This window comes from Diceros bicornis, chromosome 19 (genome assembly GCF_020826845.1).
Source record: "Diceros bicornis minor isolate mBicDic1 chromosome 19, mDicBic1.mat.cur, whole genome shotgun sequence".
Classification (NCBI taxonomy): Eukaryota; Metazoa; Chordata; class Mammalia; order Perissodactyla; family Rhinocerotidae; genus Diceros; species Diceros bicornis.
The window spans coordinates 331810-357109 of record NC_080758.1 but is presented as its reverse complement, the minus strand read 5'-3'; the positions used below and the strand labels follow the sequence as shown (position 1 = coordinate 357109).

The 25300-nt window shown below is 46.4% G+C and overlaps 1 protein-coding gene across 2 annotated transcripts in view; it reads left to right on the top strand.

Moving 5' to 3' along the window:
• Positions 1–822: 822 nt before the first annotated feature.
• DNAJC5 (DnaJ heat shock protein family (Hsp40) member C5) overlaps positions 823–25300 on the top strand; it is a 40894-nt gene continuing 16416 nt past the window's right edge. For both annotated transcript variants that reach the window (XR_009222866.1, XM_058562256.1), the window contains exon 1: positions 823–983. The gene's annotated coding sequence lies outside the window, so the exon portion shown is untranslated. The remainder of the gene's footprint in view (positions 984–25300) is intronic.

Sequence of the window (25300 nt, the reverse complement as noted above, 5' to 3'; positions counted from 1 at the left end):
AACGGTAGGATTGTTATGGTTACAGGGAATGATAGAGAAAGATGATGAGCAGGTAGGTCTCCCTTCCCTCAGGCGGTGAATGGGATGAGCAGGGGTCGCACCTGGACACGGAGGGAAGCGAGTGGAAGTGGGTTCTCCTGCCCTTCCACGCCGTTGTTTGAAGGTGATTCTGGGAGGGTGGCTGGATAATGACGGTGGTACTGCGGTGATGGGGCAGGAAGGAAGTCCTATCTCTGTGCTCCTTGGATGAGCAAATGTCAGTCCCAAACAGTGGCTTAGGGGGCGTCGGCCTCCAGGTAATCTCCCGCCATCTCCCTCTCCCATTCTTTGACGAGGACCATTACGTTTCCGCAATGTTATGTAAAGCGATGAAGAAACTCAGCTGCAAGACGAGTCTTCGCACCCCTCCTTCCACGCAGCTCGCTGCAGCATCTGCCGGCCCACCTGAGAGCACCTGCGGCACTGGCGGGCAGGGCTCTCCCCTGCGCTCGGCCCCGCCTCTGCCGGGCGGCGGGAGCTTCCGGCTCCGCGCTGCGAGCTCCGCCCACAGCCCCGGAGCCTCTGCCCACTTGCGCAGGCTGTCAGCCCAGGCCCCGCCCTCTAGTGGGCGGAGCCTCACGCTGGGCGCTCCGGCACCTCTGCTCACTGCTGTCACTCGGGGATAGGCCGTCGCATGGGCGGAGCCTCCGCCTAGCGCTCTGGGCGCACGCGCGGCCTGCCCCCGCCCGCGGCTCCCACCCTCCGGGCCCACGTCCTACCGGGAGCGCGCGCGCCGGGTGCGTGTGCATGCGTGTGCGTGCGCGCCCCCGCCGCGTCTGCCGGTGCTGCCCCCGTCGCCGTCCCCGCCGTTGCCGCCGCCGCCCCGGGTCCCCGAGGCGCAGCCCCTGCTGAGGAGCGCGTCGGCTGGTGCCCAGCAGCGCCGCGAGCGGAGCAGCGGAGCCGCGGAGCCGGGGGCCGCGGACGGCGGGCGGGCGCGCGGACAGGTGAGCTCGCGGCGGGCCCGGCGGCCTTTCGTCAGGCCGGGGCGGGGCGGGGGCCGCGGGGCGCCCGCAGCCGGAGGTGGGGGCGACGCTCCCTCGGGGCGGGGGCGGCCGGGGCCGGGCGCGGGCAGCGCCCTCCCCGAGCGCCGGCGGCGGCGGGGCCGGTGGACGCTGCGGCCTAGGAGGAGGGACGGGCGGCCCCGGGCGGGCGGGAAGCTGCGACCCGGGTGCGCGGCGCCCGCGGAGGCCCGCCAGGTGCGCCTCGCCTCGCCTCGCCTCGCGGGGGTCTGCTTTCGGGAAGAGGTGCTGGCGGGCTGTGCGAGGCTTCCGCGGTCCGTCCCCGTCCTTCCAGGTCGCGGTGAGCGCGCAGCGTCCCCCGCCCCCACTGCCCCCGTGACCGCCCGGAGGGTCTCTTCCTTCGCGGAGGGGGAGGTTGAGTGCCGCTGGTGGAGGAGGCAGACAGCCTGGCCCCGGGTCGTTGTGTTTATAGCTCCAGGAGTTGAACTTTGTTCTGTAACGCGCTGTCAATTATCTTTTAGATTAAAATCATTTGGTTTGTAAAAAAATGTTTTATCTGTCTCATAAAGACGACAATTTTAAGGAATGCTTTGTGTTGTCCTCTTAAGGAAAGAGTATTAGGAACGCATCCGTTCGGGTTCTGACTTGCTTAAGTGGCTGGATTAAGGATTCCCTTCTTCGTGTGCCTGAGATGATTTCTCAGAGTTCATTCAGTTGTGTGTCATAACAGGAAAAGGAAGCAAAGGTTTGTTTTATGTCTGTTCTCAGGTTTAGGCTTAATAAGGGGACATTTTAACCCGCGAGTCATAGGCTAAAGGTGCTGTGTTTGAATGTTAGACACCTTTGTCCTTACTTAGTCTGTTTAAAAACTGTTTTAGTGCAAAAGCAGTTATATCGCGCCATCTATTATCATGGTTGCCTGAAGGAGAACTGAGATGTTATGTTCATTATTTGTTTTTCTTTTGTTAAATGTCGTGCTGAGCTTCAGGATCGAGTAATCCGTCAAACCGGAGATGAAATTAGAAGCCAGGTTTTACAGGCTATGGGAAACTTTATGGTTGAGGGCGTATGGTTTTCCTTTCAGCTGTGTCCGAGTTCTAGCACTTAGGGCAGCTCCGGGTGTCATGGGGCCAAGCTAAGGGCTGTAGGAGCTGGCGCTGGCTGGCTGGCTGTGTGGTAGATCTGCTTGGGTGATGCATTTGGCCTTGTCCCCCGGGTGGTCATTGTGGATGGTCAGTGTGGACCAGCACTGAGCCCTGAGGGAGATGTGTGTTGCAGGACCCCGGTGCCTGGCCCCCTTGGCCCTGGTGAAAGCAGAGCCCCAGGGGTTGTGTGCTGGGCATGTGGAGGAGACTCTGTGGGTGCTTAGGGACTTCAGCTGTGGAGCTGGTGTGGCCTCTGGTTGGGGAACCTTGTGGGGGCGGGATGCCTGTCCAGCCACCCACACCCCTCTGTGACCAGTCTTCTACCACCAGCCCCCTGACTCGCGACCCCCCACAGCGGCCTCCGTGCTGGTCTAGACAAACTCATGTGCTCTGTCCTCGGGTTTCCCCGGGACACACTTCCTCACACTCATGCCTGTGAGGCCAGGCCCTCCCTGACTGCCCTGCCTAGAAGTTCAGCTTGCCACCTCCTGTTTCCTGTCTCCCTTCCCTGCTTAATTTTCCCATAGCACTTAATGCTTCTAATATCCTATTTAATGTGTTTGTTATACTTAGTATTTTAATGTGAGGGAAAGTCCAGAGGGAGGATGTTCTGTGCAGAAAACAGTTGCTGGCACATAGTAGGTACCCAGTGAATGCTTGTTGAATGAATGAAAGTGATGAGCTTAGCGACAGCTGTGCAATAGGGTGGCTTGTCTCGTGAAAGTCACCGTTGCTGAGTACTGAGCACTGAGGAGTGCCAGGTTCTGAGGGAGGTCTGTGGCGAGTCACCTGCCCTTTGGGAAAGTTAAGTCAGATGTGCCACTGATAGTAATGCTTTTAGAAATTTTGTCTTTGGTTACCCTCTCCTGCCCCCAAAAAAACCCACACGCTAGTCTTAATACTCGGTGACATTTGTTGATCAGGTGGAGTCATCTCTTAGAAGAACCGCGTGGAAGTGAGCTGTTCTGATGCCCTCAGCCTGAGCCTCGTTACTGTGGTGCTGTGACAGAACCAAAGTAAATCCTGCTTTACGACCAAAGCACTCTGGAGTCGTTTCTGGAACCTTCACCTCATGCCCACATTAACTCAGCGAGTGGATTTTCTTGCCTTTCTAGGGATGATTCTGTTGATGTGGTACAGGGGTTGAACGGATGCTGCGTGCTTCTCGCTGTTTTTGTTCTCAAGTCCCCCTCGCTTGCAGAGGATGAGTGGCACCGTGCTCAGTTATGAGCTCCCCTGGAGACCAGTGCCTTGCTTAGTCTCAGACTTGGAACTTGAATTCATGCCTCCTGTACTGGTTCTTGTACTGACTACTACCTGACACCACCATGCGGAATCCCATAACAAGCTGCTGATGGTGCATCTTCAGACCCCAAATGTGAGCTGCTCACATTGGCCCTGGGGTGTAGTACATGCTCAGTAGGTGTTTGCTGAATGAATGACTAAAACGCAGTGAGGCTGGGGTTCATGGTAAGGTAGAATTTTATCTATGGTGAGAGTTTGCCTCTAAAGTCAGGGAGGAAAATGAACATGATAAACACAGATATGATCGCCCTTGCAAAATTCCTCAACTCTCCTACAAAGTACTCTGCGCAGGGTTTGGAGTGGGCAAACCATATCTCAGCCAGTGAAGGCAGTCAGTTTTCTAGTAAAGAAAACAGACCTCTATGTCTTCAGGGGATGGGTATCAGGCCTGATGACCCATCCTTGCACAAGAAGTGGAGGAGAGGCTCTTAGCTCTCTGTGGTGCTCTCCCTCTAACAGTTAAAGTGACAGGACTCCTGAAACAAAGTTCCTTCTCATGTTCTGGTTGGATAATTCGGTCAGAGCGTTCTTGGGCTGCAGACGCACCTCCTGCTCTGTTGTAGTCCTTGCTCCTCTGCATGTCAGCAGAATCTGTGCTAAACTTTCCTTCCTGAAAGAGGACGAGACTAGGGCTCACATGACAGGGCCCTCCTAAAATGAGTCTCATGGTCCCGGCCTGCCTGCCTGTTGGGGGATTATAGGAGTTGATAAATGGAAACACATCTCATTGGCTGCTTCCTCATTGACTGTCCCTTCCTAATAGACAAAGGTGCTGAACAATGATAACCGTCATATTTTAGGAAAATGCTGCTCCTGATTTAAGAGAGGGAACGGCTGTGCCTCCACTATCCTGGCACCAGGCCGCCCTCAGACAGTGACATCCCCTGAAGAGGATTAGCAGCTGGTCTGTCGTCGGAAGATTTAAGGATTAGATTACCAAACAGCCTTTAGTTTAGATTCTGTCTTTCGTTACTCTTGGCATTAATTTTTTGTGACTATGTTGTGTCAGTGAAATCGTGTGTCCTGCCTCAGTTCTTGGTAACGGCCGGCATTTAGTAGGTTTAGGTCTTTAACAAATAAAAATTGTTTTAAATTCTAAGAGTTTTGCAGACATATGGGTAGTTAACATTGACATTGCAGAAATGAAGTACAACATCTCTTTCTCTAAAGAGAGAAGTACGTGTGAGACCAGCTTTGGGATGTCACTGAAAACATCGTCTTAAGCCGTTTCCTTTCCAGGTTTGATCTATATACAGTAAAGGTTCACTGCATTCCACAGTCATTCTGCATTGTACATGTATCTATGTAAGTGGCTTCTAAGACTTAGTTCTGTGGCAGAAACCGTTGTCTTTTATTTCTGATATATTAAACCTGGCTGATATTTTTATTTATTTTTTGTTTTTTTATTTTTATTTTTTTTGGTGAGGAAGACTGGCCCTGAGCTAACTAGCATCTGTTGCCCATCTTCCTCTATTTTGTAAGTGGGAGGCTGCCACAGCATGGCTTGATGAGCGGTGTGTAGGTCTGCGCCCAGGATCCAAACCCACAAACCCCGGGCCACCAAAGCGGAGCATGCAAACTTAACCACTATGTCACCGGGCCGGCCCCCTGGCTGCTAATAGTTTTAAATTTTGATACATTGTGAGTGATCAGTCATATTCTTTGAATATATGAGCATAAATGAACCTAATTCGTCATCATGGGTTATTTGTAATTTTATTATCCTTTAAAAGTTTTCGACATTGACCTTGTATCACTGGCGAACATGGTAGTTTATAAGATGAAATGTACAGTCATTTGTTGTTTCCTGGTTGCTGTGTTCTGAGGAATTCTATGCCAGTTGGTTATAAAGTTGCAGTCTTGGGAGTCAGAAGGTTGGAATGCTGACTTGCCACCCTGTCAGCTGTGCACCTCCCTGTCTATATCTCTGATGGCCAGCCCCTTTCTTAGAGAGCTCTCCCTGCCCTCTGCCTCTGTTTTTTTCACTGGGTGGAGTGGAAATGTGTTATAGTGAAACCAAGAAAACCAAAATCTCCTGTCTTATTCTAACCCTGCATTACTTCAAGGGCCAGGGGCTGAATTCAGGTGCTAGGAGCCCAAGACCACAGGCTCCCCATCAGACAGTCCCAGTGAATCGGGGGGAGCCCGGGTTGGAGGTGCATGGCCCGACCAAGCTGTAGGCACTGGGCAGAGGAGTGGCCTGCTTTTGTTTTTTTCCTTCTGTTATTGGGAGGGATTAGCAGCATAGCAAATGTTGTTAGCTAGGCAGTCCCATTGAATTTTTCTTTATCAAATAGGAGTATTTTTTTTACTGTGAGACGGTTTCTCTAAGATAAATAATGAAAAATTCCGTGTCAAAGAGTACAAACTTTAGGGCCGGCCCCGTGGCTTGGAGGTTAAGTGTGCACGCTCTGCTGCTGGCGGCCCGGGTTTGGATCCCGGGCGCGCACCATCGCACTGCTTCTCCGGCCATGCTGAGGCCGCATCCCACATACAGCAACTAGAAGGATGTGCAGTTATGACATACAACTATCTACTGGGGCTTTGGGGAAAAAATAAATAAATAAATAAAATTATAAAAAAAAATTGCCTTCTATTACCAAGTTTATAGTCCCTCTGGCAGTGTCTTTTCCTTTTCAAGTTTTTTTTTTTTTTTTTTTTGCCAGTTGCAATAAATTATAGTGTGTCCTTTAAAATAAGAATTGTTATAAATAAAATAAGAAATTTAGTTATAAATGGACTTTTTAAAAAGCATGAAACCAGTCAATATGTGTTTTTTAAAATAACTGAAAAAGAAGTTGTGTTCTGGATAAAGACTTTTTCTGGACTATTTCATCTTATACTTTGAATCATGAGGCTCATCACACATAAAGTTGAAAATTTTTTAATGCAGTCGGGGCCAGCCCAGTGGCGCAGAGCTTAAATTCACGCTCTGCACTTCAGCATCCCAGGGTTTGCAGGTTTGGATCCCAGGTGCCTACACACCACTCACATGCTGTGGTGGCATCCCACATACAAAATAATTTTATTTATTTATTTACTTTTCCCCCCAAAGCCCCAGTAGATAGTTGTATGTCATAGCTGCACATCCTTCTGGTTGCTGTATGTGGGACGCAGCCTCAGCATGGCCGGAGAAGTGGTGCGTCAGTGCGCGCCTGGGATCCGAACCCGGGCTGCCAGCAGCGGAGTGCGTGCACTTAACTGCTAAGCCACGGGGCCGGCCCCCACATACAAAATAGAGGAAGATTGGCACAGATGTTAGCTCAGGGACAACCTTCCTCACCAAAAAAAAAAATTTAATGCAATCTAATGGTCCAATTTCATTTTGAGATGAAACTAGAAAGTCTACAGGTTAAGGATAACGGTTATCTATAAAGTATTTCTTAACTTGTCCAAGCTAAGTTGCCTCCTGTTTGAAACAGTGTGTTTTCTCTTGAAATTCACTTAGAGGATGCCTCCCTCCACCTGCAACGGCAAACCCTGGAAATGATCCCACTTACTGTTTGTGGACAGGTCAGGGTTACTTAACGTGCATCAGCCGTAGTCCCCAGGACAGCCTTGCAAGGTAGCTGTTATTCAATTTCATAGGTAAGGAAATTGAGTTACATATTTTCTCTAGTATAAAGGTGTGGTATTCGGAATCAGCACAAATAATGCCATCATGCATGTCAAGATGACAACACACAGGACATACACCTCGTAAGATGCCGTTTCTGTGGGTGTGGTTTTCTCTTGCGTCATCCTGCCTGGTTGGGTAAGCCTAACTGATTGTTACCAATAGCATCCTTTTCCCCGGGGCATAGTATCGATGTGGCTCCTATGTGTGTTTGATCGGCCCCTGCCTTTTCTTTTATAAAAATTTGTCCATGACAAGGGTAACTGCAACATCATCTGAGGGGCCTGCCTTGGCAGCCCACTAGGCCCGCCCACCCAGCTGGCTCCTCACATTAACATCCTCTTTTCCTCATGCAGGTCAGCAGATTGTGATGCAACTAGGCATAAATGTCGTGGACATACTCTTGAACCTGCTGTGGTTTGGAGAAATATGCAAACCCTCATAAGCACCTGTGATTTGTACCTTTTACTTGTGACATATCTTACACTGGTCAGAGTCGCAACGTGATGTGAGGCGGCCCTGGGTAAACCTGTCAGTGCACCAGACCCACGTGCTGCTCCCTGGAGTGGGCTGGTGGTCTTTGTCCTGTCTTCCCCCCAGCATGGCCATCCAGCTGATGGACAGCTCCTCCTATCTGTGGTGGTCACAGGTGCAGAGCATGTGTCAGTGAGCAACAGTTGAGTGCAGCCTTACCTAATTAGATGCCAGCCGCCAAAGCCTTGAAGACAGATCTTCCCCTGTATTTCTAAAATGCAGTGACAGTAAAGCAAATTAATAAACTAGGGATTTTTTTAAGTTTAAGATATAAAAGGAAAACACCTTTTACATCTAAAATGTATGCAACAATGTTAGTGTTCAAGCTGAGAGATAAGTAAAATATAACCAACGTAACTTTTATTCAGCATTATAAACTGTGTCTGTATGTGTAGTATTTATTTTAAAAATACAGTAGAGAGTTAATATATTCCTTATTCAGATAAGTCTTTAATGTACAAGAAAATAAGTTATTTGTGCTCAAGGCAGGAAGAATTACTCCCGTTTGTAAAAACAGTTGCTGAGAATGAACCAAATTGTACAGTGCTTGGGAGTCAGACTTGGATTTGAAACAACCCTGCCGATCACTAGCAGAGTGAGCTCGAGTAGATTACTCAGCGTTTCTGAGCCTTGGTCTTCTCATCTGTAAATTGGAGATCATCATCATAATAGCTAATATTTATTGTGCACCTGGCACTGTTCTGAACACTTTACACAAGCTAGCTCACAGACACACCATGTGAGACTGTTTCTATCCCCATTGGACAGAGAGGAGGTGGAGATATGGAGGTAGATGTTCGGTAACTTGCCCAGGTCACTGAGCCCATGAGTGACAGGTAGGTTCCAGCCCAGGCAGGTGACCCCAGAGCTGCCCGCCTACCATCCACTGGACCAGGCGCCTGTCCAACAGACTTCTTGGGAGTGTTCAGTGGGATCCAGGTTATGTGTGCCCCTAAATGCCAGCATGTGGTAAGTGCTCCCTAAATTGTAGCTGCTGTGTTGGTGAAATTATAACAATAATTGCAAGTTCTCTCACAGTTGTACTGGCTTTCTGTTTTGAGGTGTGTACATGTGTTTTAACACTCACTGCCTCTAACACCAGGCATGTCTTAAAATTGGGTTCTCATGGTGTAGTTGGTGCGCCCTTATACTTGGTTTCAAACTAGATTTGATGGAATAGTTTGATTCTGGTCATGGCTGCAGGGAGATGGTCACTCTGACGCTGTGTCTGCCTGCTTCATCAGAGGCAGTCCACCATGTGGGAAGCATGGGCCGCCATCTCCACAGGGGACTCACATAGAGCAGCCCTGGCTGGAGAATCACGTGCAGGGGAGTCGTGCCGTTTCCTGAAGGTGCGTTTTGGGATGTGTTCCTGTTGGAGATGCAGAAGACATCGTGCGTGGCCTCATTTGTTGCATTTTATGAACTCTTCTTACCCACTGGGTGTGTCTTAAGCTTCTGGTCTGGAGTCGCCCCTGTTGGAGCATCCAGGCCACTCAGTAGGGGCAGAGCTGCGGCCAGGGTGGTGGGTCATTTGATTGTCAGTGTCACACGATGAACTAAATGCTCTGTGCCTGTGGCCTCTCCCAGAATGTTTCACTAGGTATCTTAGCCATGCTGTTCCTAACTGAGCGACTATGATATTGCCAGTAAGATTGCAGCCATCAGTATTTTCGTGTGTTGCTTGAAGTTGAGGGTTTGAATATCGTGATGATCTCCTCCACATAATAAGAGAATTCTTCCTGTAGGCAGTCACAAGAGTGAACTTGTATTTGGTTGCCTGTCGCTTTATGCCTGATGCAAAGAACCTCCAGGTTCTCCAGGTCTGCCTGCTAGTCCTCGGGCCCAGTCTGCAGAGAGCCTGGGGGCAGCAGGTACCTGTGACTTTAATATCTTGAGATTTTAGGTATTGTGAGGTTAGAAGACCAACAACCAAAAAGCCCTAATGCGCATTTCTTTTATGAGAAATACTTTGTCTTCCGTTGCTAGTTTCACATTTAGATTTGGGAATATGTTAAGGGTTTCTGGAAATTTGTGGTCATAGTAATGGTTCTGTCCTAGAATCCTCTTCTCTGGCATCATGCACGGTGAGTACTTGTTGGCTCCAGTGCTGTGATGGTGGAAGTGTCGATCGTGTTCTGGGTTTAGGGGTTCTAGCTCGTTTCAGGCTCCCTTGATACAGAGGGTTAGAAACTGTATTAGACAGCCCTGCCTGCTGTCACACCCCAGTACCTCATTTTGTGTCACCCGGATTCATTTCGCTGTTCTTTGCACCTCAGAGATGATGAGCAGCAGGCCTGGGGGGCTGAGGTGGGAAGTGATGGGCGCCTGCCCGGGAAGGCGTGTTGGGCGTAGAGGACCAGGCTCCCTTCCACGTTGGCTCACAGATAGGAGTACGAGGCTTTTGAGAATGTTCAGTTCTTTTTGATTCTCCTTGTATTTAAACACATATCTGTAGTTATTTTGCTCAACTTTTGGCTTCCTTTTTCTTTTGACTTATTGTATGCTTAGTATCACTTTACTAAAGAAAATCTTTATTTGGTTTCTGGACATAAGTCACTACTGATAAAATTAATTCAACGAACATTTACTGAGGGCCCTGCCAGGACTGGGGCAGTCACTCAGTATATAACTTAGGAGGGCTTCGAGCTGCGGGTTTGTTTCTGTTTCTTGGCAGCCATCACACCCCCTCTTGCAGGAATGGTTCTGCAGTTTGGGAAACCCCGGGCTCCGGGCAAGAGAGTGGCCCTGAGTTGAGGCGTTTTGATTCTTCCTCAGGTATCTGTGTGCTGCAGCTTGTGGTGGTCAGCGTTGTTGCTTCTTCTGTTTGTTTTGTGAATCATGAGGCAGAAGGTTCGTTTTCTTTGAAGGGGAATACATGAACACGCTGTCTGTGGCCAAGCATAGTGCTTATTGTTATGTGAAAAAATGCTGGTTACTCTGCTCTGGCAGGTTCCGTTCCTATGCCTCAGATTTAGATCCATTCCCTCTCTGGTACTTTGATGATCAGTGGGGAGGTTGTCCTTAAAGAAGGGATCCGCTTTACTGTTTTTATTCTCTCTCTTTGTTTTAAGGCTCAACATGCTTTTTGTTTTTCTTAAAATTAAGGAGGAATGGTGAAATCTTTTGGGGTTCCTATATTTCCAGCGACTTTAGGAATTCTTTCCATTTGAAATTCATTTTCAGGAGTAAAGATAAGAGAAGACTGTGTGATAGTCGGCATCATCTTTTATGCCTTCCACGTTTGTTGACTCTTGCTTATAATTTCTTCAGTTATATCTCTGGAATTATTTGGTGGCCAATTCCTTCTATTCTGCAGTGTATTAATTTTTTCCTTTTGGAATAGATAATAAATTCAGAGTTACGCATTCAAGTGTTGGTTTCCTGAGCCTTGTTGTGCTCTGAGCCTCTCCCTGGCATTGCTGGTAGTTGGCCTTCCCTTGCCAGAGGCGGGTGCTCCAGAGCCGCCTGCTTCTTGAATGTCGTTTGGCAGTCGATTTTTACAAGGGTCATCACAGATTTTAAATGAAGATTCCTCCAAAGATTAGAAGTCAGCTGTTTTTGGGGTACTATTTCATTTTTACTATTTTTATTTTTAACAAAGTTTTTCTTCTGTAGGGTAGGGTCCAGGATGTTCAAAACAAAGCAGCAGGACCCTTCCCAGACGGACCCTCCCTCCCCAGAGGTGTCCACGGGTGGTCACTGGCATCTCGCATGCTGTGTTGTGCCATGCCACTGTTTCCCGACTCATCACCTACCAAGTTACCTGTGCCTCCTGTCCTGACTCAGGCAGCAGCACTGTTGTTCCCCTGTCCGTCTTGGTAGTTCTGACTGCTTACCTGCCTGTGTCTCTGTGGGACGTGACTTGGTCTTGCTCTGTCAACAGCACACAATGTTGTCTCCCTGACTCGAGGTATCAGTGTTTCTTCTTTCCCTTCTCCTCCTCCTCTGACTTCTGTCGTCTGTCCCTTCACCTTTACACTGTTAAGGCAGAGAAATTTACATCATGTTTTGTGACCGTAAAGTTACTTGTCTATAAGTTTACTACTGAAAATCCATAAAACGCTTACATTATTTCCACTTGTGAACACAATGTTTATTATAGAGCCAGAGTCCCATGCTCTAATTACATTTTCTTTCTAGAGTAGTGCCCCCCCACCCCCCGCCCCGGGTTCCTCACAGCCTTTTTCTTACACTGTTGGCCTTTTTCTTAGCGTCTTTGTTTTTAGACTGCCCGTCATACGATGTATTATCTTTGTGGCCTGGAACTTTCCTCTGGGCACTCTGTCTTTCTGCCCCTGGCCAGACAGTGGCTCTTGAGGCTACCTGTCCAGCCACAGTCCTGGGATGACCCACCGTGGGCAGGGAGGTGGAGAGCACTGCATGGCAGCCTCTGCATCTCGGAGGAGTGTCACCAGAGACTGTGAGAAGCCCTTGGTGCGACCTTCACACTGCTGCACATCTCCATTGGTGCATGGTACCACCCAGACTTGACGCCATAAAGCCTGGACGCAGGGGACGCAGGGAGCAAACCTCTGCACACCGAGGAGTGTAGCTCACATGCTTACCTTATAACTGCTTTTTACATCCTCCTTGTCTTCATAGTGGACCCTTGTATTAAAACATGATTGTTTAAGTAGTAGTATCTAATGGTGTGTGTAGAAATACCAAAGAATCTGTAGCTTTTGTAAAAATTTTTGAGATTGCCTCAGATAATTTTGGAGGTTTTTGAATAAAGTATGCTGAGAATGGAACAAAATAGAGAGTCCCCAAACAGATGTCACATGTGGAAGTTTGTAATAAGCTAGAGGCACCTGCAGGTCCCAGGGAAAGACGGGCAGTTCTGTGGGGCTCCTGGGACTTGGGGCGCTAGGCGCCACTCAGTTGCAGCTGGTATGTGCCTCATGCCGTGCCCAGAGGAACTCCAGATGAGGCGGATTACCTGTGGATGACAGAACTCCAGGAGAAAGTATAGGAGGGGGCCAGCTCGGTGGCGTAATGGTTAAAATTGCGCCCTCTGCTTCCCGGCCTGGGGTTCACAGGTTCAGATCACGGTGGAGGAACAACGCACTGCTTATCAAGCCATGGTGTGGGAGGTGTCTGACATACACAATAGAGGAATATGGGCACGGGTGTTAGCTCAGGGCCAGTCTTTCTCAGCAAAAAGAGGAAGATTGGCAACAGATGTTAGCTCAGGGCTAAGTCTCACCAAAAATATAAAATAAAAATAAATTTAAAAAAAGAAGAAGAAAGGAGAATTTACTTTTGACCTTGGGATCAAGAAGGATTTATTAAACAAATACAAAAACGGAAAATAGGTTAAGTTCACAAAGATTTGAATGTTTAATTACGTTAAAATTAAGAACTTGTGAGAGATCTGTTGCACAACAATGTGCGTATAGTTAACACTACTGAACTGTATGCTTAAAAATGGTTAAGATGGTAAATTTTATGTTTTTTACCACAATAGAAAAATTTGAGGGCTGGCCCCATGGCTTAGCTTAAGTGCGCGCGCTCCACTACTGGCAGCCCGGATTCGCATTCCGGGCGTGCACCGACGCACCGCTTCTCGGGCCATGCTGAGGTGGCGTCCCACGTGCAGCAACTAGAAGGATGTACAGCTGTGACATAGAATTATCTACTGGGGCTTTGAGGAGAAAAAGGGGGAAAAAAAAAAAAAAGGAGGAGGATTGGCCATAGATCTTAGCTCAGGGCTGGTCTTCCTCAGCAAAAAGAGGAGGATTGGCATGGATGTTAGCTTAGGGTTGATCTTCCTCACAAAAAAAAAAAAAAGAAAGAAAAATTTAAGAACTTGTGTTCATCAAAAGACACCATAAGACACCATAATAAGTAAAAAGAACTGGGAACTAGGAGAAGATATTGGTAGCATTTGTAACCAGTGAAGGCTTGGTCCGAGATGTGTCAACAGCTGCTGCAGTCTGCTGGGGGCAGGCACTGCGCAGTGGCACCCTGACAGGCCCTTGGAGCACGCTCCCTCAGCAGTCCTGCGGGCAAATGCAGGTGGGGCCAGGTGCTGTTCTCCCAGCAGGTGAGCGCTATCGGGAGGCCTGGCAGACCTGGTCACTGCTGAGGTGGAGAACGGCGGGGGGCGCATATAGGTGCAGTGAGCCCGCCCGTTCTCTGGGACCCTGAAGTTCCACTTCTAGGTACACATCCTACAGCAATTCTTCCTAAACTGTTTGTGGTGAAGGACCAGATTTTATTTTATTAAATTTCCAGTCTATCACAGGCTGATAATTCTTTTGTAAACTACAATGAAATGACTAACTTGAAAAAGAAATCACAAACAAAATGTATAAAATGCCAGCTCAGATTTTTTCTTCTATTTATTTATTTGTTTATTTTTTTGAAGATGAGCCCTGAACTAACATCTGTTGCCAGTCCTCCTCTTTTTTGCTGAGGAAGATTTGCCCTGGGCTAACATCCGTGCCCATCTTCCTCTACTTTATATGGGACACCGCCACAGCGTGGCTTGATGAGTGTTGTGTAGGTGCGTGCCCGGGATCCAAACCCCGGGCCACCAAAGCAAAGCGTGCGAACCTAACCACTACACCACCGGACTGGGCCCAGATTTTTTCTTCTTTTAATTTTTAAATGAACATACAGTAAAATTGACCTTTTTTGTTAAAGTACAGTTCTCTGAGTTGTATATAACACACATCGATTTGTGTAACCATCACCCTACTCAGGATATGGAGCACTCCATCAACACTCTCCCTCAACCCCTGGCATCCACTGTTCTGTCAGTATAGTTTGTCTGTTCGAGAATGTCATATATGGTAGTCCCCCCTTATCCATGGTTTTGCTATCTACGATTTCAGTTACCAGCAGTCAACTGTAGTCTGAAAATATTAAATGGAAAATTCCAGAAATAATTCATAAGTTTTAAATTACGTGTCATTTTGAGTATCGTGAGGAAATCTCGCCCCGGCCCGCTCCATCCCACCTGGGATGAGAATCACCCCTTTGTCCAGCGGACCCGCACTGTACATTCCACCCCCCCCATTAGTTTCTTAGTAGCCGTCTCAGTTATCAGATCGACTGTCACGGTGTCACAGTGCCTGTGTGTTTTACGTCACCCTTACTTTACTTAATAATGGCCCCAAAGCACAAGAGTAGTAATGCTGGCAACTGGGACATGCCAGAGAGAAGCCTTAAGGTGCTTCCTTTAAGTGAAAAGGTGAAAGTTCTCAATGAGGAAAGAAAAAAAATCGTACGCTAAGATCTATGGTAACTTCTATTACAATATATTGTTATAATTGTTCTATTTTATAGTTATTGTTGTTAATCTCTTACTGTGCCTAATTCATAAATTAAACCTTATCATAGGTATGTATGTATAGGGAAAAACATAGTATGTATAGGGGTCAGTACTATCCACAGTTTCGGGCATCTACTGGGGTCTTGGAACACGTTTCCCACGGATAAGGAGGGACTACTGTACATGGAGTTATCCAGTGGGTAGCCTTTGAGACTGGCCTCTCTCAGCGTAATGTTTGAGAGTCATCCAAGTTGTGTGGGAGATGCCTCGTTCCTTTTTACTGCTGAGTGTGTCCCGTTGTGTTGATGTTCCAGTTTTCCAGTTTGTTATCCATTCACAAGGACATATGTGTTGTTTCTGGGTTTGGTGATTATAAGTATTCGTGTACAGGTTTTCTGTGTGAATGTCAGTTTCCATTTCTCTTAGGTAGATGCTTAGGAATGGGCTTGCTGGGTCGTGTGATAAGCCTATTTTTAACTTTATAAGAAACTTGCAGACTCGTTTCCAGAGTGGCTGCCTGTTTTGTGCCCGCCTGCAGTGAGGGTTCTAGTCGTCATTCATCCTCACCAGCACTTGGTGGTGTTGGGTTATTTTTGTAAGCCATCCTGATAGGTGTGTAGTGGTATCTCACAGTAGTTTTAATTTGCATTCCCCAAATGAGTAAAGATGTTGAGTATCTTCTCCTGTGCTTATTTGCTGTTGCTAAAACAGTTTAACTCTTGCTGTCAACTTCTGCACTTCCCACCAAGCCTGAGGAGGGCTATGCCACCCCACCATGCCTGGCAATACCCTAAAGAAACTTGCATGCCAGAAACTGCTCAGGAGTGTTCAGAGCAGCGTTGTAATAGCACAACGACCCAAGCGTCGTGCAGTAGCAGACTGGATAAGCTGTGGTCTGTTCTCAAAAAGGAACTTGTCCAGTACTGGAAATGGATGAATTATAGCCACATCAGCAACACGGATGAATCTTAGAAACATGCTGAGTTTCAAAAGCAAGGCACAGAAGGCTGCATACAGTGTTGGACCATTTTTTTTAAGCTCAAAAAATTAAAAGTAAATAGTGTTAAGGGAGAAACGTATGAGGTAATTTTATTAAGGCAAGAGAGTAATAAACATCAATTCAGGGTAATGTGTACGGGGAGAAGCAAGCTTCACAGTTATTGGTAATTTTCTAGTTTTTAAATTGAAGGATGAGATCATGGTGTTTATTTTATTACTATGTAACGTAATTTATATTTTCCATATATTTCTTTCTGTGTATCAAGTATTAGATAATAAAATATTTAAACAGAACAAAAATAGTCTTCCTTTTAAGATGTTTTCAAATCTTCTTCCAAAGTTGGAATATGATTTTTTCCCCCAATAATAGGTTGCTGACATTACACCTAGAAACACAGGAGTCAGAATACACAGCTCTTTTCCCTGAAGACTTTTAAGTCTTCTAAGAAGCATAGACGTGGCCCATGAGGACAGAGATTTTTGTCTGTTTTGTTCATTTTGTTCACTGCTAAATCCCCAGCTTTGAAAACAGAGCGTGGCATGTGGCAGGTGCTTCATAAACATTTGTCGAACAAATGAGTGACACAAACACATGCTCAAGGCCCAGGATGGCTCCACAGAATGTGCCAGGCTCTGCTGTGTGTGCATGGAGCCAGCGGCCGGGAGAGGTTTCCCAGGGCCACAGATGTCTCTGCAGGGTTCAGAGGTCTAACTAGGAGCTCTCCACATAGAAGGAGAGCCCCCGTACTCGTGTGACTGCACTGCCTCTGCCGGAGAGCAGGCGGTCACACCAGTCTGGCCGTGAGGCCCACTGGGTGCAGTGGTGGGAAGAGGCTGGTAGGGGACAGGGCCTGCGTCCTCAGGGACCTTGTAGGGCAGGCCAGGGAGCTGGGATTTGATGCTGCAGCCAGTGGGGTATTGGGGAAGGACCTGAGTGGGGTGGTGATGGGAGCAGAGCCTGGCAACATTGAGCGGCGCAGACCGAGTGTCTTCCAGGAAACCCTCTGTCTTACCAGACTCCTGCCTCTTGTGCTTGGCGAGCTCATTGTTCCTGCTCGGTGTGTGGTCTTGTCTGGCTGGCAATACAGAAGGGCCTGGTGCTCTTTTTAGCATCACCCACCAGGATGTGCTACAGATTTGCAACATTTTTAAAGATATGATGTTACTCATAGTTAAAATGTCCATACTGGGCTGGCCCCGTGGCTTAGCGGTTAAGTGCGTGCGCTCCGCTACTGGCGGCCTGGGTTCGGATGCCGGGCGCGCACTGACCCACCGCTTCTCTGGCCATGCTGGGGCCACGTCCCACATACAGCAACTAGAAGGATGTGCAACTATGACATACAACTATCTACTGGGGCTTTGGGGGGAAAAAATGTCCATACTGCTTAAAGCAATCTAGAGATTCAGTGCAATCCCTTTCAAAGTTCCAATGACATTTTCACAAAAATACAACAAAGAATCCTAAAATTTATATGGAACAACAAAGACCCCAAATAGCCAAAGGAATCCTGAGAAAAAAGAACAAAGCTGGAGGTACTACACTCCGTGATTTCAACATATACACAAAGCTCTGGTAATCAAAACAGCACGGTACTGGCACAAAAACAGACACACAGATCAATGGAACAGAATTGAGAGCCCAGAAATAAACCACACATCTGTGGACAGCTAATTTTTGACAAGGCAGCCAAGAATATACAATGGAGAAAGAAAAGTCTCTTCAATAAATGGTGTTGGGAAAATGGGATGGCCACATGCAAAAGAATGGAAGTAGACCATTATCTTACACCATACACAAAAATTAACTCAAAATGGATTAAAGACTTGAATGTAAGACCTGAAAGAAACCAAAAAACTTCTAGAAGAAAACATAGGCAGTACACTCTTTTTTCTTTTTTTTGAGGAAGATCAGCCCTGAGCTAACATCCGATGCCAATCCTCCTCTTTTTGCTGAGGAAGATTGGCCCTGGGCTAACATCTGTGCCCATCTTCCTCTACTTTATATGGGATGCCACCACAGCATGGCTTGACAAGTGGTGCGTCAGTGCGCGCCCGGGATCCAAACCTGCGAACCCCAGGCCACGGCAGTGGAGCACGTGCACTTAATTGCTACACCACCGGGCTGGCCTGGCAGTACACTCTTTGACATCAGTCTTGGCAGCATATTTTCAAATACAATGTCTGACCAGGCAAGGGAAACAATAGAAAAAACAAACAAATGGGACTACATCAAACTAAAAACCTTCTGCACAGCAAAGGAAACCATCAACAAAACGAAAAGACAACCTGACAGTTGGGAGAAGATATTTGCCAACCAAGTATCTGATAAGGGGTTAATCTCCAAAATATATAAAGAACTCATACATCTCAACAACAAAAAACTAACAACCCAATTAAAAAATGGGCAAAAGATCTGAACAGACATTTTTCGAAAGAAGATATACAGATGGCCAACAATCACAAGAAAAGATGTTCAACGTCACTAATTATCAGGGAAATGCAAATCAAAACTAAAATGAGATATCACCTCGCCCCCATCAGAATGGCTATAATTAACAAGACAGGAAATAATAAGTGTTGGAGAGGATGTGGAGAAAAGAGAACTCTCAGACACTGCTGGTGGGAATGCAAACTGGTGCAGCTGCTATGGAAAACAGTATGGAGATTCCTCAAAAAATTAAGAATAGAACTACCATACGATCCAGCTATTCCACTGCTGGGTATTCATCCAAAGAACATGAAAACACGAATATGTAAAGATACATGCACCCCTATGTTCATTGCAGCATTATTCACAATAGCCAAGACTTGGAAACAACCTAAGTGCCCATCAAGGGACGAATGGATCAAGAAGATGTGGTATATATACACAATGGAATACTACTCAGCCATAAAAAAGATGAAATCTTGCTGTTCGCAACAACATGGAAAGACCCTGAGGGTAGTATGCTAAGCAAAATAAGTCAGAGGGTACAAATCAAATACTGTATGATCTCACTCATAAATAGAAGATAACAACAAACAACAAACACATAGATACAGAGATTAGATTGGTGGTTACCAGAGGGGAAGGGGGGAGGGAGGAGGGTGAAAGGGATGACTGGGCACATGTGTGTGGTGATGGATGGTAATTAGTCTTTGGGTGGTGAACATGATGTAGTCTACACAGAAATCAAAATATAATGATGTACACCTGAAATATATAATATTATAAACCAATGTTACCTCAACTAAAAAAGATACAATGTTACTAAAGAAGATCCAGCCTAAAGATTGCGTTTTAACCTTTCTGGAAGGAAGACTGGGAATAACCCTGTAATGGCCATTTGTGAATTACAGCCCATGGAGTTCGGGTAGATTCGACTGCTCTCCAGATCTTGACATGGGTCTTAGGAATGCCTTTGAAATTTAATTAAAACAGGTTTAGGAAAAAGAAAATGGGGGCCGGCCCGGTGGCGCAAGCGGTTAAGTGCGCGTGCTCCGCTGTGGCGGCCCGGGGTTCGCTGGTTCGGATCCCGCGCGCGCACCAACGCACCGCTTAGCAAGCCATGCTGTGGCAGTGTCCCATATAAAGTAGAGGAAGATGGGCACGGATGTTAGCCCCGAGCCGGTCTTCCTCAGCAAAAAAAGAGGAGGATTGGCAGATGTTAGCTCAGGGCTGGTCTTCCTCACAAAAAAAAAAAAGAAAGAAAATGGTGAGGTGCTACTTCAGACAGCAGGTGGCAAACTACTGGACTCATCACCCCAAGGAAATATAAAGACATCTGAAAGGATTGGACCCGGCTGAAGACTAGTCACCAACTCATCAAAGCTAGGCTATTACAGGACCTCCAGGCTGGTGGCAAGCATACCTGGTTTCCCCGTGACGCTTCCGTGGGCCTGCCCATGGCCGTGACCTTAGAGCCTGTGGGACCAGGTGCTGGGGAAGTAGAGAAAATAAGAGGGCGCAGGAGACAGGTGACAAGGAAACTAGAACATAACCAGGTGCACAGTGAGTATTCTTTCTTCAGTTTATTACTTGTGGGCTAGTATTTTTAAGATGATCTCTTTTCCTGTATTGGAAAAATGTTTCTTTCTTCTATCACAGAAGTATACCTGCTCGTTATAGAAAATTAGGAAAATCAAGTATTAAGACAGCAACTTTTTTCAAAAGTTGATTGTAATGATTAAAAAAACCCACAAAACTTCATTCCTTCTTTCTCCCCTTAACTGTTTTCTCTCATCTGACCTCCTCAACCTTGCTGTTTCAGCAGCCTCCTGGCTGCATTTCCCAATGTTACATACGTGAAGAATGGAATAAGATCCTTCCGTTTGCGGTTTAAGTCTGTCTTTTAGTTACAAGATGGTGTTCTATCTGAACCTGAAACATTTAAAGGTGCATATTGCCTGGCAGTAGTTAGTTTCTAACTGGAATGCTAACTTTTGAAATGTGTGTGAAAATGGTGTCAGAATTTAAATTTAATAATTCCAGTGCTTGGACAGCATCCAGTGTTTCTAGCAGCCACTTTTTTCTTAAAGGGCCGGACACTGAGTGTCTTAGGCATTACGGTCTCAGTCTCTGCTGAGAGCAGCTGCACGTTACAGAAGCAAATGGAGATGACTGTGTCCCACTGAGAGTTTGTAAAAATAGGCAGCCTCTTCTAGAAGACTGGAGAATTTTGTTTCGTTTGATTTTCTTTAGTATCTAAACAAATAACCTTAATTACAACAGCTGCTTTCTTTTTTTAATGCAAGTGAAATTGACATACAGTGAAATGTACAGATCTTAACTGTATAAATTTCAGTGAGATTTGGTATATGTACACACTTGTGAAATCACTACCTCAGTTATAGCATATTTCTGTCATTCTAGAAGTTTCCCTTCACTGCCTTTATTTTTTTATTATTATTTTTTTTTAATTTTATTTATTTTTACCCCAAAGCCCCAGTAGATAGTTGTATGTCATAGCTGCACTTCCTTCTAGTTGCTGTATGTGGGACGCGGCCTCAGCGTGGCCTGACAAGCAGTGTGTCAGTGCGCGCCCGGGATCCGAACCCAGGCCGCCAGCAGCAGAACGCGCGCACTTAACTGCTAAGCCACAGGGCCGGCCCCCTTCACTGCCTTTAAACAATCACTTTTCTAATTTATATCACGATAGATTATTTTTCGTTTTTCTAATTTATATCACGATAGATTGTTTTTTTCACTTTTCTAACTTATATCACGTTAGATTGTTTTTCTTGTTAATCTTTGCATAAATGGAATCATTTTGTGTCTAGCTTATTTGTGAGATTTCTGTCTTCTATCGCTTGTGTCAGTGTGTTATCCTTTTTATTGGTGAGTAGTGCCCCATATAGAATACACCAAAACAGTCCCTCTGTTGCCATGTGGTCTTTGCTCATGTTGGGGTTCCCGGTGTGCCGCTCCACCTGAAACCATGTCGCTCCATTCCTCCTCCCCCTTCTCCTTTGGGTATAGATGTCCTATGTGTTGCATCTTACCCACATGATAAACCCCACAAGCCTGTTTGCTTTCAGTAGCCCTGTGTATTTTTAAAAAATGAAAAGGAAAAAACTGTCTTTTACCTCGATACTTGGCATTTCCAGTGGCCTTCATTCCCTCCTGAAGATGCCAGTTTCTGTCTGGTGTCGTCTCCCTTCAGCCCAGATAACTGTCTTTCGCATTTCTTGTGTTTTAGGTCTCTGTAATGGGTTCTCTTGTCTCTGTTTATCTGAAAATGTCTTTATTTCATCTTTGTTTCAAGGGATGTTTTTCTTGAAATAGAATTCTAGTTAGGTGTTTTATTTCAGCACTTTGAAGATGTGCTCCACGGCCTTCTGGTTCCCGTGGTCTCTGGTGAGAAGGTGTAATTCAATGACTGTCCCCTAGGTGACGTGTCTGTTTTCTCTCTTGGTCTCTGGTTTTCAGCGGTTTGACTGTGACATGCCTAGGCATGATTTTCTTCATATTGATTCTGTACCCTGCAGCCAGAATGATCTTAAAGCATAAGCAAGCTGCCTGTCTTGCATTTTCCCATAAAACTGCGTTCTTGGGGAACTGTGTTCACAGTGATTTCAGGTGTCCTCGTCCACTAAACTCACTCCCCAGGATAGCATCATGTCCCCTGCTCATCGCAGTGTTGCCAGCACCTGGCATGTGGGAGGGCTCAGTAAATATTTTTTGTATAAGTGATCGTGAAGAATGATAAATGCCACGTGAGACAGACTTGTATCTCTTGAACAAAGTAATAGTCATTAAAGCCCCAGCAAAACTTGATGAAAGTCCTCTTATTCCTTAGGCGTGGTCTTACACTGTCATTGGCTGTGACATGTAGCCGTTGGCGGTAGTGAGAGACAGGCAGGGCGTCGTCTTCAGGAGCACTTTGTACTTGATGCAGTCAGTGCACTTTCTCTCGGCATTGAAGAAACGTGTGCCGACTAGGGGAGCTAGTTTTTATGTTCGTTGGTATGAAAATATTGTAAGGATAGTTGTTCCATATTACATGATAATTTAAATTTAATTAAAATTCCAGTTGGAGAAACCCCCAAGATATTTTGAGGCTGTGTGATTGGGAGGATCAGCATGTCTGATGTATGAGCTGTGGTGGTCGCCAGTGTTATGTTATTTGAAGTACCCTTCCTCTGCCCGTCCAGATGTCTAGCACTTTGGATGTGCCAAGCGCTGTGTTACGGCCCTAGGAGACCTGACTGGTGAAGCAGCAAGTCACAGTTCTCCCGGCAGAGGGTGCTGTGCCTGCAAGGTCCCTCTCAGACGGTGTTGTAACAACCGCTGTGTCTTATGCAGTAGCATCTGTCTCATGACTTTTGAATTTGTCTTCTGGTTCAGATTTTCCCACTTGCTGTGTACTCATTTCCAGATATGTTGCCAGAGAACACAGTGAGTAAATCATTGTCTGAAGTGAGGAGAATGAATTAAGGAGGGTGACATTGAGTGCTCTTGCATGGTTTCTGCTAAAAATGCCATCACTTCTCACACAGCTTTTCCAGCGGTTCTGTGTAAACAAGTGGGCGCTCTTGCTGGCCTAATTGCTTTGTGTTGCAACAGATTTCTTTGGATTTCTCCATCTTAATTGAAAATGTATATTCAAAACATTTCCTTAGTCACAGTGTGTGCCTGCATCTTTGTTTTCTGTTTGTGCAAAGTTAATTTTGAGGACTGTCACAGTGACTCAGCCTGCACTTGTCCACGGTACATGAACATAAGTGACCGTCTGCAAGACCTTGGATAATCCACAAGAGAGCCGTTACTTGACCTTTGGGGCAGGGGTTGCACCCACTTCTGGAATTAAATCAGGTTTTATTGGAGCACAGCTGTGCCCGCTCATTCACACATTGTGTACTTTCATGCTCCGAAGGCAGAGCTGAGAACTGGGGGCCTGACAACAGAGACTGCCTGTATGGCCTGAAAGACTGAAAGATTTACTATCTTGCCCTTTACAAAAAAGCTTGCCAGTGCCTGCTCTAGAGTAAATAATCCTTTGAGGAACAGCACCAAAAGAAACCTAGGTGATAAAGTTTGTGTACCCAGCTTGCTCTTTCCTTTTTGGTTTGTTTTTTTTTTTTTTTTTTTTGGTGAGGGAGATCAGCCCTGAGCTAACATCCGTGCTAATCCTCCTCTTTTTGCTGAGGAAGACCGGCTCTGCAGCTTGCTCTTTTCTGATGTGTATTAGGCTTGAGCTGTGCAGACCATCCCTGTGCTGTCAGACATTTCATTAAAATGTAAGGAAGGTTAGTCTCACTCTCACTGTGATGTCAGAAAACTCCAAATGATTTGAAATTGGATTGGGAGGGAGTCCACATTGGATGTTTGCCAGTTCTTAGGAGAATTTGGGGTTGACTAGACCCTGATTGACTGCACCCTCCATCTGGGTCCCTTTGATTGGCCAGTGGCCAAAACAGACCCCAAGTGAACAGCCTTCTCTTGAGCTCTGATGAGAAGGGGCTCTGTGGGGACTGTTTGTTGCAGATTCGCTGGTTGCAAGAGGGAAATTAGCACATGCGGATAAGCTCCAGACCCCTGGGCTTAAAGGGACATTGTTGGCTAGGTGGACTGGCGTTCTCAGTATCCCTGACGGCCCAGCACACTGAAGTTACATGACAGGTGCTTAATAAAGCTGTCCTGGAAGTGACTCATTAAAAGTTGCCTTCTAGGAAGGGCAGACATACACCTGGAAGCACTGTTAGGCGTGTGGCTGCTCATTTTCTTAGAATGGCAACTTTGTAGTTTTTATTAAAATGATACATAAATTTATAAAAAGCTCAAACAATACAGAAAAGCATAGAGAAGAACATAATGAAAAAATCAAGTGATGGTATAGAAATAGGTAAAGAAATGGTATACAACAAAGAATAAGTCTTTTTAACCTCTGCTCCCTAGTTCTTCCCAGAAACAACCAGATTACCAAATACTTACCTGCCAAAGATACTTGCATAGTCTTCTTTTTTTGTGTGTGTGGGAGGAAGATCAGCCCTGAGCTAACATCCATGCTAATCCTCCTCTTTTTGCTGAGGAAGACCGGCCCTGAGCTAACATCTATTGCCAATCCTCCTCCTTTTTTTTTTTTCCCCAAAGCCCCAGTAGATAGTTGTATCTCGTAGCTGCACATCCTTCTAGTTGCTGTATGTGGGACGCCGCCTCAGCGTGGCCGACAAGCGGTGCGTTGGTGCGCACCCGAGATGCGAACCCGGGCCGCCAGTAGCGGAGCGTGCACACTTAACCGCTAAGCCATGGGGCCGGCCCCTTGCATAATCTTTTAAATAAGAAAGCACTTGTTTCACTTTTCCTTGAATCTGGCAAACAGAAAATCAAGATGATAGTCAGGAAGCTGCTGCTGCCTCACCGCAAGCAGACCCACAGCCTTAAGGAGGGATGTGACCGCACCAGGTTCTATGCCCCTGCTGGGGCGGCGTGGAACCCCACACACTCTTTCCCCACTTGCCTCCTGACTGTCGTTTGAGGTTTGTGGTGTTTACGTTCGAATTTGTCCCCACAGCCCCATGCCTTAGTCCAGTTCTTGTGTTTCCACGGGTGTGGCGCCTGCCTGCAGCCTTGCTACCCTGGTTTCCATTGGTGACCACCTTCTCCACGGTTTGCGTCTTCACTGGCTGGATGTTATCACCAAGTCACTTTTTCTAGAATCTCTGTGTTCTGTCAGTTCTTGCATCCACATGGACATTAGTCTGTTCCTCTGTCTGTGGAGAACTTGCCTGATTATAGCATTATTGGGTCAGAAACGTGCAGATGTTGCTCCGCTGACGTTCTGGCGCTGAGTATTACAGATTGATGCTGCTCAAGTTACAAGAAATAGAATGCTGCCAATCACAAGTGACTCAGGACACAGAACTTATTGTTTCATCTCTGGGTTTGAGGAGATGCGTTTTTTATTAAACAAGTATTAGCCTTTAAAGTTTGGATATAGTT